Source organism: Triticum dicoccoides, chromosome 4B (assembly GCF_002162155.2).
Source record: "Triticum dicoccoides isolate Atlit2015 ecotype Zavitan chromosome 4B, WEW_v2.0, whole genome shotgun sequence".
Classification (NCBI taxonomy): domain Eukaryota; kingdom Viridiplantae; phylum Streptophyta; class Magnoliopsida; order Poales; family Poaceae; genus Triticum; species Triticum dicoccoides.
Window position 1 is genome coordinate 546,840,501 of NC_041387.1, and position 12,155 is coordinate 546,852,655.

General features: G+C 43.9%; 1 long non-coding RNA gene across 7 annotated transcripts; it reads right to left on the reverse strand.

Annotated features, from left to right (window-relative positions):
* Positions 1-2,455: 2,455 nt before the first annotated feature.
* Positions 2,456-7,451, reverse strand: LOC119291389. Of its 7 annotated transcripts, none has more exons than XR_005142388.1 (5): positions 7,013-7,451; positions 5,414-6,345; positions 4,021-4,147; positions 3,700-3,871; positions 2,456-3,053 (listed from the first exon to the last, which is right to left on the reverse strand). It is a non-coding gene; the product is annotated as an uncharacterized LOC119291389 (long non-coding RNA). The 7 variants fall into 7 exon arrangements; XR_005142392.1 differs by having other exon boundaries at positions 5,414-5,563; positions 6,149-7,440; XR_005142389.1 differs by having other exon boundaries at positions 5,414-5,563; positions 5,840-7,440.
* Between the last annotated feature and the right edge of the window lie 4,704 nt (positions 7,452-12,155).

Sequence of the window (12,155 nt, forward strand, 5' to 3'; positions counted from 1 at the left end):
GGGCTATTCTGTTACGCGTAACAGAATATTATTCTATTACCCTACTTGAACTGATGAATTTAAACGGTTGTACCGATGCTGTCATTTTATTGTACTAATCTTTTTTATTAAAAGAGTAAAGAGCCCCTCCCGTCGGCCACTCCAGCCGTCGACCGAGCTGCTTGCGGACGCGCCCAACATCCCCGGCTGCTCCAATGATTTCATGCTCGTACGCCACCCTCTCACTCATCCTCCTCCTCCCCACCTCTCCCGAACGAGTGGAGCGGTCGCCCCGGTTCCTGATTCTGAGCCCGTGGCCGGGTGGCCGACGGATCCCCGTTTTGGTCGGGCGTGTGACCCCGAAGCGTGAGGAGCAGCAACCAGAGCCTCGCGCTCGGGGCGCTCGACAACCCCTGCCCAAGGTTAGACCCCAGCGCCCGTCTCCTCCTTCCGCCTCCCTTGCGGCGCTATGCTCTGCCGCCGCAGCTTCTTTTGATCGGGTGGCGGGCGGGCGGGCGGGTCGTGGAATGGTACGACGCGGTCGATTCGTCCTGCCAGTGGATTCGTTGGCTTCCGTCTGGGTTCCATCCATGGATGATTTTCCCCGCGGACTGGTAGGCAGGCAGGCGCCGGAGGAGTGAGCGCTTGTGAGATCGGCGGCTGCTGGATTTGGGAACTAGCAACTGCTCCATGGCTCTGCTTCTTGGCTGGAGAGCACGCCAAGCCTGAGTAGTCAGTGACTGGACGCTGCCATGTCATTGACTAAGAGAGCTGGGAGTTCCCTTTTTAGCTACACCGTCTTCTTATTAACGCAACAACTCATGTGCGTCGTGTAGATGAATGTCGACAAGCTAAAGAAGATGGCCGGTGTTTTGACTTTTGATACAAGCAGAAGCGTTTCCCGCTTTCAGCACGTTACCTGTTCTACAGTCTACAGATATCCATTTTACCTGTGTAAGTCGTTTGTTTCAGGCCTAAAATGTCTCCTCAGAATGAATAATTTGTGCCATGTGAACCATTCTAACATGTACAAGTTTTTGCCCCAGCCCACCCACACGGTGATGTACTCAATATTAATCCTAAGAAGTTGGTCTTTTTGGTACTCCCCAAGGTGCTACATATGTACTCACTATGGCGATGTATTTGTACTGCCCAAACACATATACAGGAGCCGAAAATAAGCATTTAGAAAAAAGGAATAGTGCTCATTGGAATAGGGACAAACACCTACAGAGCAAACAGAGTACTCGTACTAATCTCTGTGTGTGTTTGTACTGAGGAGGTATTTTTCACAGAGTAATTTTGAATAGTTCAGAAAAAAGTACTTGACTGATGTCTGTATGGGTTTGTATTGAGTGTGTTTTTGCAGACTAGACTTTACTTTTTTTTTGGTATGGCCTTTCCTCGTAACTTTTCAATGGTTTACGGTATCATCGTCCCCGAACTTGCATGTTTATATCATTGAACTGAATGACATTTTTTTCAAAAAGAGGAATGTTTTGTGTGTTTCTTTTTTTTAATTCAACAATTTTTTGCAGCAATGTTTCTTTACTTCTCATTTTTACTAAAAAGCAGAGTACTAGTACTGATTTATGTGTGTGTCCGTACTGATTTATTTTTCATTGAGTGATTTTGAATTGTTCTGGAAGAAGAGTACTTGAAGTGATATCCGTATGGGGTTGTACTAAGCGTGTTTTCATAGACTAGACTTTACTCTATTTTTTTACTGAAAATTGCTTCATCATTTGTTCGCAAACGATAGTACGAAGTAAGATATATGTGGATTTGTACTGAGCATTTGTTTCATCATTTGTTTGCAAATGATGCATTTGTTTCATCATTTGTTCGCAAATGATAGTACAAACGGAACTTTGTTCATCTTTTGTACTGAGCATTCTCGTCACAGCGTGAGGATCTCCGAATTAATGTTGTTTTGTTCTGTGAACTTCCACAAAATTTTATTGGTAAATCACCCATGTTCTTCTTTTTTTTTGCTAATTTTTTGTCCTCTGAACTTATGACCTCTGGAGTTTGTACTGATATGAATCGTTTTGCTGAACCGCTACAATTTTTTGTGTATTGAATCACTGTATAACTTAGAACCAAATTGTTTTGTAAACATACATTTTAACTTTTTCTATATGTACATTGAATTTTGGGGAGAGTAGCAATAGTTATATATACTTTTTGGATAGTGACACATGAACTTCTTGGTAAATTGAAGAATGTACTCTGGACGGTAACATGCCCTCTCGAGAGTATACTGATGTGAATCCTTTTGAACTTGCTTTGGACGGTAATACATGCCCACTCGAGTTTGTACTGATGTGAATCCTTTCAAACTTGCATGGTTTATTTTTCGAACTTGCCCGGCAGTATTGCAAGAACTTTCCTGTACAAGATTTTTTTCTCTATACTTGTTCATCAACCAAAATAGACAGTAGGGTTGAGAGAGCATTACAGGCAGCAAGCAGAGTTAATTTTTGTCTTGTTTTGGGTTGCACCTGAGGCAAATGAATCATACAAAATACTGATAGAAAATCATACTTTCTTCTCACAAAACCAAACCTCTAAACCTTCCTACAATAATTCTTTGAACTTGCACACGTAGCTGAATTGAACTTTTCAACATTGGATCCCCTAATGTCATAGCGGTTCCCTCTTATAAATTTTTGCTAATTGATATGTACTGAGGAACTGATGTAGGTCCTTTTATTGAACTTCTACTTGCTATTCTGAGGTCCGAACTAATGCATGTCCTTCTGTTGAACTTGTACTTGCTATTCCAAGGTCTTTTAATAAAAACTTACGAAAGAAAATAGAGATGCGGTGGTGTGGCAGCACCGTGCAGCATGACATCTCGCTGGAGAAGCAACACTGCAGCTTGTGAGCACCCGCTGGATGCAGCAGGCCACGCCCCGATCCCTGGTCGCCGTTGTGGTTGGTGGCCATGGCGGCTCATATGGGGCGTTGGTCGCGGCGACGCGTGCGGAGCGTGGACGCGGTGGCTTGTGCAACGGCATGTCGTGGCAATCTCATATATGTGTTTGTGTAAGTACTTGTTTTAGGCCATCCTGAAAATTGTGTAGATAAAAAGAAATTGGTAAGAAATACACCATATGTTGTAAGCTGTTGATTACAACTTTACAAGTATACGGGGCTGAAACATGGTGAAAACATCTGTTCCATATCTTTATCGATAATATGGTGCAGTACTAAATTGTCATCATAAGGAACTAGCATGTCTCATTTCCCACTTGAAATTATGTATGAGAGGTACTGATTGATGAATAGAATCAGTACGTGATGACTTCCCTGTTTAGTTCAGAAGTCATATTCAGAACGTGGAATTTCCCATAATTTTTGTGCAAGAGTTATTGAAACTCGTGTTCCAGCCAGGCCAAAGGAGGATTTAAATGTCCCGCAGAAAAATAAGGATTTAAACAGCAGGTCACTGCCCAAATAATGAATGGAACAACTACACCATATTCATTCCTCTGTAGCAACTGCGGTATGATATCAATCAGCACAAGGGAGAGAAAATCAACACGTACTGTTCTACTTTGATAGGGATGGGGCTATACCAAAGAACTTTCAGTAAAATGTAGATACTTGTAACTGTTAATTTTTCTGAAAGAAATGGGTATTAGCACCATAAACCTGCTGTATTTCTAAAAATGATTAATCTTCAACTAACCGCTCAATGACAAGTGAACTTACAGGGGTATGCACTATCTGATTTAGACGTTTGCCAACTTCACCATCATTTTTATTGAGAATTGTCAACAAGATCGACTGTCATCTCCGCTCCATACGGGTATACTCCTGGGCAACATGTGGAACCTATCAGCCTCGTGAGCAACATGTGTAACCTATCGAGGTTATCCTGATCCTGCACCATTACCAGCAAAAAGCATCAATAAATAGATGAACTCTTCAAGAGAAGCAACATACACATCTGTACTAACCATCCCAGATATACCACTGCTATTTATTTGTACAAGGAGAGTAGCAAGAGTTGTACTTTTGGTGTAAGCATACATGAGCAGGGCTTGCGGGGAGGCCGCGTGAGAAACTGGTTGAGGATGACCACACTAATGTTTGTGCTGCTACCGTTGTGGCAAAAGGGGCAACGACCTGTGTTGGTTGCAGGAGCTGGACTGACCACCTAGGCATCACATCAAAGTAATTAGCAAGATTAACCACTACTTTTTACAAGAATTAGCCAGCAATTAAAAGGGTGAGAAATAATAGTTCTAGTAATTATAATTTCCAAACACTAGTAGCAACCACTGTTTTTGGTTCAATTTCTTATGAATAAAAACACTCCTGGGTGGACACAAGAAATCATGATAAAAATAGTGGCAGCAAGAAGCAATCAGAAGTGAATATGCAGTATTGCTATAATGGAATATTAGTCAGAATCAAAGTTCAGATAACTATGGCACACACATCATACAATATTTTTGAACTTACATAATCCTGAAACAGGAACTTCATTTTTCAAAAAATTAGCAATTCTGAATGCACTAGCGTTGTAATTGAATTTTTTAGGCAATAGTAATTGAACTTCAAGCAAATTTCTTTATAAAACATTTTGTTTTTTCCATTTGCACAATAATTATGTCCTTGTCAGTACGACTCATCAGAATTGTAGAACGACATCCTTGTCAGTACGACTCATCAGTACTAGTGCTCTTTTTTCCAAAAAAAATGTGTTAGAATAGAAGCATTTTTTATATGGATGTTACTTTTAATATTAAGAATATTACTGATCAGTACTAGTATTTTGTGTAAGTCGTACTGATCGGTACTGCTGCTTGTCATACTGCTGAGCACTAGTACTGATCTAGCTAACACGGAGAATTTTTTGTCTAGTGGACTTCTAACATTACATTAGAAAAAGCAAGCTACAAAATAAACAACTAGATTAGAATAGAAGCATTGGCTTGTATTAGAAACGATGAGCTACGAAATAGGAGTTTGTTTCAAGTCAGTTTTGCTATTTTTGAATTTGATGCATGCTGCACTATAGGACTGCTACTGGTTTGCAAGTTGGACTTGAGTACTTTTAAATTGTTTGCATAGTTTACTGCTGAAATCTTCACTACTTGAAAACTCTTGCCAGACTAGGCACCCCCAAACAATTATCAAATACATACTAGACTATTAGACCTACGGTAACGCCCTAATGCAATTACATAATCATCAAATTAATGTACGAGTTGCAAACAATTATCAAATGCCAAGCTACTGTGTGTACACTTCTTTCCCTAAAATATATAAAAAAACACAAAATCTTCTATGGAGCAGAGGGGAGTTATTTTTGTAACATGGTATAAATGCTCGCTTAAACATATGTTGCCCATCCTCAGGTAATTGGATTAGCGATATGTTTTGTTATGGGGGTTTGCATATGGATGAACTAACTAACCCATTTTTCTTGTACTGAAGCTTGTTTTCAAAAATTTGCAAACACATAAACAGTAGCAGCAATTCTCCAGCTCAGGACGACCGGGAAGTAGACGAACTGAAACACATTCAAAAGTTGAACTGGAAAAAAAATGAAGTTCCACTCAGATATCTGCACATGCACATAATGGTTGCGTCAAGTAGCAATCAACAAGTAGCATCTGCACATGCACGTAATTTTGAGAGTGAAAGAACAGAGAACAAGAGTCAAAGATGAAACAGAAACTTTTTTACTAGTTCATAAAACCATCAGCTATCAGTTCAAGATTCAAATTGGACAGAGTTCATCGAGTATCAGCTATCAGTTCAAGTAAGCTACAGAGATGGAGAAAACTTTTTTTTAGAATTGAACTGGAAAAAACAAACTGAACTCAGTGTGTCGATCTACCGGAGGCAGGGCGGCCGGGTGCGTGCTCGGCGTAGCGTGCCTCATGCGGGAGTAAGCAAGAGGAGCAGGCAACCAGCGGTGTGATTGGTGGGTGCGCATATAGGATAGAGTTCACCAAATATAAAGTATCAGTTCACAAATCAGAGAGAGAGAGCAGGTCGGCAAGCCATACAACATACAAAAATAAAAATTGTACTACTAAAACAAATTAGTTCAAGCATTGCAAAATAAATAAGGCATTTTTATCCCAAGCATCCTCCTTAAGTTCAACAAAAAAAGTGACAACAAAGGTGAGAAAGGACTGCTTACAAACGCATCCACAAAGGAGAAAATTTGAGAGCTACAAACGTAGCATGCATTTGAAAGGAAAATCATCTCATGCAACTTCCTGATGCAATAGTTGGATACTGAAATGTAGTTTTGTGCCACCAAGATCAAGACTCGCCACATGGAAGCAACTCAAATGCCCAAGTTCTTTCTTCAAGGGTAACTCCAACATCCAAGATCTCACAGATTCAGAGCAACAAAATTAGGTGTTAACGCAACAGTGGGATTGCCACTTTAGTGTATGCAATAATCTTAGTACTAAAATGAAATCATGTTGTCTAGCATCCAATCCAAAACACACTATTTTTGGAGTAAAGCAGAAGCCCAAAAAGAGCAGTAGCAGATGAATCAAACTTCCTACTTCCAGCTAACTTTTCTGTTGTTGCAGACCAATATAATCATTTTCACCTTCATTATCCATTGATAGTTCTAACCATAAATAACATAGAACAAGTTCAGTACAATCACCTACAATCAACCAAGTTCATTCGCGGCAGCAACTTGGCAGGCTGCTACTTCATGCCCTCGGCAGCAAATTCTCATAGCAGAATGTAATTATACCGGAATAGCAAATAGTACTCCATCACAGTCAACACAAGCAGCAGCAACACCAGATTGTTAAATCTACAATAAAATTCCCTCCAATGTTCTACTTATATATTTATTATTTTTGAACTTATCTTGTTTTCCTTGCGAACTTCACGGATTTTTTCTATCATGAATTCTGTTTATTTGTTTCTTTTTTTTCTCTGAGCTTAGAGGGTTGAACATTTTGAACTGACAGACACATTTTGCGCTAGAAGAACATAAACTCAATAACTCCTCTCCAAATACATTTATACCAACCTGAACTTACACAAGTGTTGTTGTCGCGCTCGTCCCTCAAGCCTCGTGGGTTGCACCTGCAGCTTCGGATCCATGCGTGCTCATCACGATGAGGGTGGGGGTGCGATGGAGGTACCTGAGGTTGTGACACGGTGGTTGGTGCCAGAACTTATCGGGCCCGTCTGCGTTGATGAAGAAGAAGGGAGGAGTAGAGGGGTGTGGAGGCGCTCAGCCGAGGTTGGGGGCGCGCTGGGGCGGGGGCCGGCGGTGGTGCGCTGGGGCAGGGACCGGTCGGCGGCGTGCTGGGAAGGGACTGGTCGGCGGCGCGCTGGGCCAAGGGCGGACGGCGGCGCGCTGGGGCAAGGCCGGTCGACGGTGCGCTGGGGCAGGGATCGGACGGCGGCGTGCTGGGGCAGGGCCGGTCGACGGCGCGCTGGGGCAGGGGCGGACGGCGGCGCGCTAGGAAATCGGGGGCATGATGCTGGGTTACTTCTCATTAGTAAGTGGGCTTTGTTTCTTAGGTTAGCAGGGTTTTCGTCTGATCGGGCTCTATAGGGGCGGGGTAACAGAATAATATTCTGTTATGGGTAACAGAATAGTCCAGCCCTATATACTAGATAATTGCCCGTGCGTTGCAACGGGAACATAAATGTTCTAATGGCTCGATCCTAAACATGTCAAACATATACCTTATCCTTGTGTGTTTTACCAAATAGCACCCTGTCTAGAAACATTAGCCTGATAGCAAATATGGGAGGTAATGAGAGATGTTTCGCTAATTTTTTATACACACAATAGTTAAACATTTACCCGCGAGCAAATATGGACCATAATGAGAGGCACATCTCTCACTTTTATACACACAATAGTTACAATAGTCGGTGATAAAACCCTCATATTTCGGACCATTTCCCTTTGATGGAAATGCAGGTAGGCCTCCTTTGGGCGGCAGAAGCATTTCAATGATTCGTATTCTTTCCAAGCACATATCCAAGTGTGACACATACTTTCGTTACCTCAATTCTCTGAGTTGTTTGTAAATTGTGAGGCCTAATCCCATTCCACTGCACATTAATTAACACATTCCTTGTAGTAGCAACCAATCATTGTGCAGATATATTTCCATTTAATTGATATAAAACACTAAAAGAAACCCGGGCCATGTAGTTTCCATTTAAACAAAGTTGTGTTTTTGCCCAGACCTCAAGATGATGAATCAAACTTTAGAGAGTCCATGCATGTTTATTTTATTCAAATGCCAACACATACATAATCTTGTCTAGAAGATTTGTAATCATCACCAAGCTTCTACTCCCAAGTCCCAACTGTTTATTTAATCTAAACTTCAGTGTATGTATATCAACAGTCTGGAATGCATGGAAACCTGGACAGTGTATACCTTGAACTATCTCAATGGCTTGAGCTTGTACTCCCAAGTCCCAACTGTTTCACCATCTAAATCTGGTCAACATTATCAGCATGATCAGCCTTTACTCTTTACTTTCTCATGTGCAACATCATCATGAGTACGATCTTAGATGATAAACAGTGTGCACTACTTCTGGCTGTTTATTGTGTGAATCTTCAATCGGAGTCACGTGCTCTTGGTGCCTTTTCTTGCACAAACTAAAACTTCAAAAAGTGAACAGAATCTGATGAAGTAATTAGGATAGAAAATTCCTAGTAGCGGAATACAAGATGAAAAAACGTATAGCAATTGAATAATTTACTACTACAAGATGAAAAAACGTATAGCAATAATCTGATGCACAGTTCACTCAATCTGATGAAGTAATTTACTACTACTATAGTTTAGTACAACTTCTTCACACGTATAGCAATTGAATAATGCCCAACAATCTAAAATCATTCACTTACGAAGAAAGAGGGAAGAGAACAGAGGGGAAACCATCATATCCGGATGCGGCATACTCGGCTCCTTCCTGTCTTATCACCATCTTCGTTCATGTTCTTTGCTGGTCGATTTTCTCAGCAGGTGCCAGGGCACAGGAAGCTCTGTTCAAGAAAGAACCTTTGTGAGGCCAAATAACCAACAAAATTCTTGTTTACACAGACACAATAAAATATAGATGATTAACTACACAATAATTTCTTAGTGATCATGCAATAAGCTGGTCCCAAATCTAAAACTTCCGCTCACATAAAAAATACAGGAAACAATATGCATATATAATGATTTTATGTCATAATGATTATTTTGAGAAACTCGTAATATATATTTGGATGGCTCCACTACAAAAGTATGAAATTCTTCTCGTTGAAAACATAACACAAAAAAGGGAAAGACGAATCTCTTTGAGGCATATATCAACAAAAGGAGAAAAGATTATCTCAGTGACCAATCGAAATCGTTGAAAGTTCAACACACCAGCCTTGAGCAAATGTGTACCCGCAAAGCAAATTTTTCTCGAGTGCACTCTTAACTCTTTTGTGTCGCATGTAAACAACATCAAATTACAGTAGATAAACATGGTGTATATGCATGTGTGGTAGGTGGCCCAAACAGAAATCACGAGAAAGACAATGAGTAATGAGAACTTCTCTTTTGTAATGGCCTGAGTGGTGGTTATGTATATAGTGAAAACAATGTTCAGAGAAAGGTATCACGTACACAGAGATATGTAGCTGGAGACAGGCCCTCAATCAAAAAGCTAAATGTCAGTAAAACGTACTATGTGGATTGAAGGCATCACGTACACCATGAGACATATAACTAGAGAATCATAGATTATCTGAATGAAAAAGTCAAATGTCTGTCAAATAGATTGATTGCTTTGCATGGCATACGTACTGTTGTCCCTCCTTGCCTCTATCCGCTCACGACAAAAGCGAAGCCTGCCGGCAGCTCCAGGCAGCGGTGTGGTCTCTTTAGCCGGGAAGCGATACTCCCTGATTTGGAGCCGTAGCGAGGTGGTGGTTGCTTGGGGACGCGCAGCTCCCCTCCATAATAGTCTTCATTGATCACGCCGGGCTTGTCATTTGGGGTTACAGGCGACAAACCAATCACGCTGTCCTCAATGCCGAACGCCCCAACCTCGCATGGATCCTGTGCTCGGAGGCGACCTCGACGATGAAGGCCTTTCTGTCAACGGAAGGGCAGTCACGGGCCTCGTTGCCAGCTTTCCCGCCGGACGTGACGTGTCGTGAGCTCCGATGATCAGCCTGGCGGAGGTCATCATCCAGTTCGTCACCGTCGTTGACGAACTATCACGCGAGTTGCTGGGAGGTATTCCATCTTATGGGTGCACGCTACGCTGCGGCCACCGCCGAGCCAGCATGTATGCGACAAGCGAAGCGGGCGTCATGTGGAGACTGGAGTAGCCACGGCCGAGGGCATTAGATACGACGCGGGCAGCGCGGCGATCGCATGCTAGTGTCGACGCTGATCTGGAAGACCTCAAGATACTGGTGGACATCAGGCGCGTCGCCGACGCCATCGTCGTCCCAGACTGATTCCTCACGTCGTTGCAGAGAGAGGACGAAAGAGAGAGAGAGAGAGGTGACTCTTAGTCTCAGCCGGTCGTACCGTTCGCCCATTCGGCCACCAGGCTCCTCCCGCCTGTAGCCACCGCCGCGACGCTGGTAAAGAATAGAGAAAGGGTGAGACAGGAAATAAATAAATGCGATTACGGTGATTGGTTCCCAAAATCTTTCCCTACTAATAAAGCACGGAGTGCTTCTGGCCGTCCGTCGTCGCTAGCGATTTTGCAAAATAGTCCCTATTGTTTCTGGTATTCAACCCGCAGTCCCTTTTTAAGTGGATATATAATATACGTCGTTCTTACAAAAAGGACCCTGCATTTTGTTATTCGGTTGCTGGCGAGCGAGACGAGCTGGAGGTTGAGGCTGGCCGCGATGCAGACGATGCCCGGCACGGGGGCTGCGATCTCCGGCGAGATCCGGTCGAGGAGGCGAGGCCGGGGCGATCTAGGAGGCGCGGGAGGAGGTCCAGCGGCGGAGCTTCAACTCCAAGTACATGGCAGCGGCGTTCCTCGCCGGTTCCGAGCGAGATGGGGCTGCGTTGCAGATGATGTTGGGCGCGACGGCGGCAATCTCTGGCCAGATCCGGTCGAGGAGGCGAGGTAGGGGCCGGATTATGTTCCGGGGACGACATGGAGGCGATCTACAAGGCGCGGGAGGAGGTCCAGCGGCAGGGCTTCAACTCCAGCGGGCCCCCTTTCGATGGACGGGGCCGCCCACATCGCCGGTGACTCCTCGGAGGCCGACAGGGCCTCCTCCTCCGCGTCCTCGACCGACTCGGCCTCCCGGCGCTCCCAACCGCGGAAGGGGATTCACCTGCGGCGGCGCCGGCGACTGTTGTTCGCTCGGAGAGGAGAGGGCGGCGAAGGCGACGGTAAGGACGCCGATGACGACGTACAGGACCTCGCACTGTCGTCGGGGATGTCCTTCGCGGCGGTTCTCGCCCAGGTGAGTGTCCACTCCTCCCGGTGTTCGTCATGTGTTCTCCCTCTCCCTCTGCGCCCCATGTCGCTATTCTCACGTTGCTTTTGTCGCAGCCGGAGGCTCAACATCAAGGGCCGCGTCTACCCAGCGATGCTCCCCGTCGACGGCAACAAAGTCCCTGGAAAGGTGCGTGCAATCCCACGCACACACATCCCGTATACTTGGTGTTAATAGTTTGTCCACTGCAAGTTAAGATGTGAACAATGGCGAGTACTGTCAGTATGGAACGGTTGAAGTGCAGAACGAGTGACAATTTGTTCATGTGTCTAGGTTTGGAAGGGGATCTCTGATGGGGAGTTCGATGTGCTGGACACATTTGAAGATGAATAGTATGTGAGGGAAGTTGTTGGCATCTCACTGACTATAAGTCCATTCGCTGGCCTAGGTCTCTGCTTCAGCTCAGGGTAGCCGGATTCATGACGACCTGCAAAATTCAATGAAATGTTTAGTTCAAATCAGTTATCCTGACACCCCTTTTCATGATTGAGCCTTCTGTTTTGGGGCACACAGATAGAACTGCTATCAATTGGTTTTGTTCTATCATGAAAGACCACTTTTCGTTTGGCACTTAAGAGAGAAATTCTTCACTAGACTGTTCCACGGAAAGAGGATTGAGTACTTCGGATTTGCAGGATTCGGCGGATACAATGATGGCCTATGCATACATATGGGGGAATGT